The sequence below is a fragment of the Humulus lupulus genome, chromosome 3, assembly GCF_963169125.1.
Source record: "Humulus lupulus chromosome 3, drHumLupu1.1, whole genome shotgun sequence".
Lineage (NCBI taxonomy): Eukaryota > Viridiplantae > Streptophyta > Magnoliopsida > Rosales > Cannabaceae > Humulus > Humulus lupulus.
In genome coordinates, this window is record NC_084795.1 from 27,743,480 (window position 1) to 27,748,959 (window position 5,480).

Consider the following 5,480-nt stretch of genomic DNA (forward strand, 5'->3'; position numbering starts at 1 on the left):
GAAGTTTGAATCCTATCAAGGCAAAACAACATTTGGTTTCGGATCTAGAGGCAAAAAATTTATGGGTAAGGATATTTTCTGTAAATGTAGTGAGGAAACTTGTTTATTTACATTGCTTTCACTATTTCAAACAAATTTGTGTCTGCATTTTGGATTTTTTTTACTGTTACACGGTCGGATTAGAGTTGTGTTTTTCTGGGTTCTTTGTCTGCCTCGATAAGTTTCGATGAAACTTGACATGCCTCGATGGTCATCAATGTACCTCGACATGCCTTGATGTAGATTAGGAATGGAACACCTCGATTGACCTCAATGGACCTCAATAGGGACCTGTAGTGTACTATAGATGACCACCTCGATTAACCTCGATGGTCCTTGATATATGGAAAAAATTTCCCATACTTGGCTACCTCGATTAGCCTTAATTGTCCTCGATGGAATTCGACAGGGACCCATAGTGTCCTATAGATGACCACCTCGATGAACCTCTATGGTCCTCGATGGACCTCGTATACAAAATTTCCCATACTTGGCCACCTCGATTAGACTCGACGGTCCTTGACTGACCTTGATGGAACTTGATATTTTGCAGTTTTTTAATGTTATTAAGTTTTTTACCTTTTTGTTTTAATTTTTTGTCAATACATATTCGATTGTTTCTATATTTGTTGCATACAATGGTGTTTGGGAACTAGAATATAAGGATTTGATTTTCTGAGATGCTGAAAATCAAGTTCTCCCATTGGAGAAGAGCGTGACGTACAAGCAACTGGTTGAAATTTTGTATGATGAGCTTGAAGTGGATAAATGTGTGTACGACTTGAAACTTTAGGTCTCATACACATGTCTCTCACAACCCTTCAAACCTACTGTTATGAAAAATGATAGGCATGTTCGTGCATTCATGGGCTTAGCATCGAAATCTGTTGAGAAGATGATTCATATGTGCGTAACATTGGTTAAGAAGGATTGTTTAGGAAATGCATCGGCCTCTCGCAACGTTAATAAAGAAGTGCAATTTGAAGAGAACATTTCTCCCCCATGTCATGTGATTTTAGTTGTATTTTTTAATACTAGTTAAAATTTTGGGTTTGGCCTAATTGAATTCTATCGAGGTAGATCGAGGTAGAAAATTAGTGATATATACATATTTTTCTGAGTATGTACAAAAAAATCAATGTTCATCCATTGAACCATATTCAAAAAATTATAATCACGGTGCCAATGTCTGAAAGAATAGGTCCACACACCATTTGGTTCTCAAATGCTAAATGTTAGCATCGGTAACAATATCGAGTGGTAGCCTGGCAATCAAATGCTCAATATATTTGATGGCATACATACCACATTCCCCACTGTATATAAGTGAATTTGTGTCAATTATATATAAATTTTGAATAATTAAATTCAATAAATATATTTCATATACCACTAATTAAATAGGGGAATACCTTGTCATAGTCTAGGACAGCTCCTCAAGGCCAAGATGACAGTACTGGAATGGCTTTTGTTTATGGCCAGGTTGCAACTGGAGCTCATCATTGTCCTCAAACAAGCCAGACATGAACAGGCATCAATAAACACCAAGACTTAATGACTTCCGCCAATAAAGATTGACTAACCACGGTATGGTTGGAATCATATATGTTAATGCGCCACAATGGAATGGACACTTCAATGGCGACCAAATTTTGTGCTTGTGGGATGAGCAAGGCAAAGTATACTTCATCAACAGTTGCCCAGGATACGAGGTATTGACCTAGGTCGCCCTTTAACAATTTAAGCACGTCCTCATCCCATGTATACCTCTCCCCGATCTCCTTGAAATAATTCCAACATCCTAGACACACCTAGGGGAAGGTGGTGTTAATGATAGCAGCAGACTGCCAAAATGCGGCATGATAAAAGTGGCGTCGACGACATAGCATGTGCAGAGCGGCATTAATATGTGAAAAAACAAGTAAATTCGTTAATACTGTCAATATGTTTAAGGATTGAATATAAAACATAATTGTAATTTACATACCAAATAATAAAGCCAAGTCTGAATGGTGTGCAACTGCAAGAACCATGCCACGTCGTGCGTCCCAGTATGGAAAAATCGATCCCTCTTGTTGTCAATCTTCTCGATCAGCCACTTATGGAAACTCTTCTCTTGCTGCTGGTCACACTTCCTCAAAGGGTACGTAACTAGTGCATGTTTATCTGATATTGGCATCTTCATACGGTCGCTGAAGTCATCATAACGCTTAGGCTTGCGTTTCTTCCTGATAAATTCAAGGCCAGCCGCCTCCTCAGGTTGTAACACTCGTACACTAGGACTATCGGCATCACTGGCAACAACAGTTTTCTAGGCCCGTGGAGTGGAAGGTAGATCATCGTTCTCGTAGTCATTAGGCATAACATCTAAATCTGTATCTGACTGTGGATGGGTGGTTCGACTATGTTCCCTAGATCGATCAGAGACCACTGAAATCAACTGTGCCAATTGATCCATGATCATAGTATGATTCTTAAGTGAAGTCGCTTGGCCCTCCTCAACTCTCTGGAGCCTCTGCACCAACTGTGCATAATCAGAGTGGCCCTCATCAATCCTCTGGAGCCTCTACATCAACTTCTTATAATCAGGCTGGGAAACCTATCTAGATGAAGGTGCAACGACCTGTGCAGTGCCATCCTCAACCCTAGAGCTATCCTTGTAAAAAACAAAAACTGCCTTTGCAACCTCCGCCAGCTTCTCTGCCTCTTTCTCAGTCTTTACTTCCTCCACTATAGTCTCAACCATCACTCCAATTGATCCCAACTCAGGGAATAATTGTAATGCCCTGGTTAGCCAAGACTGTTACACTGTGTATTTTAAATAGTGCAAAACTTGTTAAACAAGTCATTTGGCCATAAACATGCAACTAAGTGTGATTAACGGTCCAGGGTTGTGCATAGGATCCCATAATAAACATTTACAGGGTTGTTTACAATTCCAAAATAGTAATTACAACTCAAAAGTTACAACCCACAGACCTAAGCAGAAAAAATAGGGTTTAACCCTAATTCCTCTGAGAAACCTTGGTCGTAGTGGTCAAGCGGCCACATATGTACATGTCGCCACCGAAGCTCTCCAACTCATGGCTGGTCCAGCTTCCCTTTCCCCCTACCTGCACTACATAGCATCCGTAAGCCAAGGCCCTGGAAGAAAACTTAAACATGCTCATAAACAATTAATAACACATTACCAAATCATAATAAGCATGCCTAGTAGTATTAACCCTACTCATGCATTCATACCATTCATATAAATTACTACATCATCATATGAGGTCAACTACCCTAATTAAATGATTAATGAATCATATCGTGGCCTGTTGCCCAAAATACATGATTAATAAATCATACTGGGGATCATCGCTCAAGGATATGGGACTAATAAGTCACCCCGGGGCCCATTGCTCTATCCTCTGTATAACCAGCCTTGGAGCTGGCCCAGCGTACCTGGTGCTTAATTTTCCATGACCAATGGGTCGGACAAGAGTATGATGCGCTCCTGATTAGGTCTATCCATATCGACCAGTGCTTAGCGCACTATTTTCGTCCTTGACTTATAAGTGAAGGATTTTCGACCAGTGCTAAACGCTATTGTTGTCCTTGAATCATAAGTCAATGCTTTTCAACCAGCACTCAGCGCTATTCCCGTCCTTGACTCATAAGTCAATGCCTTTCTCAATTAGATAATGCTAACAAACATTTATTATATAACAAATATCAAGATACAGAGCATTCAACATGCTTAATCAATCAATCACATTCATAATCATAATCATGCACATTTACAGGGGCCCAAGCCCTAATCCAATCTATATTCAACATTCGGACCAAGCCCTAATCATGCACATCACATATTGGGTGCAGCTTTCTTACCTCAGGGTCAAGTGTAATGTAAATTAAAAATGACCCTCGAGCAGGATCCTGATCCTGAGCCCCTAGCGATAACCTAGTCACAACCAAGTATAGAATCTCATCAATAACGAGTAAATAAAGGCTTCTGGACCGAGTCCTAGCCTCTGGGACATCGAATTCTACTAAAACAAGTAGTAGGATGGATCTCGTGCCCTTAGGTTTGAGTTCCCGAACTCAAATCACTTTTTGGCCAAAATCCTCTATTTGCGCCGCGACGCCCCCAATTAGGGTCGCGGCGCCCCACAATTAGAGCCGTGACTCTCACAAATAGAGAGCCCAGACACGGGCCGCGGCGTGACCCCACATCAGGAAACCGCCCAAACTTTGGGTTCATGAGGACCGCAATACGACCCCCTGAACCCAGATTTCACTGATCCAAATCCTCCCAAATCTGCACTAAATCCACAGTTCAATCTCACAACATTCCTAGAATATCCCAGGCAACATAACCCCCCATTCAAATGGGTCAAAAACTCGCAGAACCATAAAATCCAAATCAAAACTTAAGAAACTTAAGGAAACAGAAACTCAGAAATTCAAAGCTTAAATTACCTCTGATTAATTTGTTTTCTAGCTAAATCCTATTTCTAATCTTCCCTAGAATCGTTATGACTCTAACCTTGCTTGAATTCGAGCCCCAAAACTCGAGTTTCCATCGAAAATGCTAACAACGTCAAACGAGAGAACGAGAGAGAAAACAAGAGTGTTGAACATGTTTCTATTTCTGTAACGCCCTGGATAACCCAAGATTTTCACACCGTGTACTTTAAATAGTGATTAACTCGCTAATTGAGTCATTAGGTTATAAACATGCTTCTGGGTGTTATTAATAGGCCAGGGAGAAAATCTCGGTCAAAAGGAATGGATATATTTTATTTAAAACATTAAACTGTACATGGGCCCATAAAAGTGTTTACAAAGTTATTTACAATCCAAAATGATCCTTACAGTATAAAAATTACAACCCGTCGACCTAAGCAGCAAAAATACGGTTAAACCCTAGTTCCCCTAAGAAACACCTTGGCTGTGGTGGTCAAGCGGCCGTATATGTACACACGCCACCTAAGCTCTCCACTCAAAGCTGGGTGAGATTTTCTTTCCCTTTACCTGCACAACATAGCACCCGTGAGCCAAAGCTCAGTAAGAAAACTTATTACTACATGAATACAAGATAATAAATCATTCTGGGGCTTACAGCCCTAATCAGATGATGACTAATAAGTCATTCTGGGGTAGATGACTAATAAGTATCTCTCTGGGTAGATTACTAATAAGCCTATTTGGATAGATGACTAATAAGTTAATTTCTGAATAGATGACTAATAAATCACACTATGGATAGATGACTAATAAGACACTCTCTGGATAGTTGACTAATAAGTCACTCTCTGGGGTCTCGCGTCCCAAAGCCATGTGACATTTCAGTCACCTGAATCTTTTTGGCCCTAGCTCAAAGTAACTAGCCTTTAAACTGGACAAGCGCTTTAGTTTTCTTCAACCAATAGGTCGATCAAGAATTTAATGCTCAT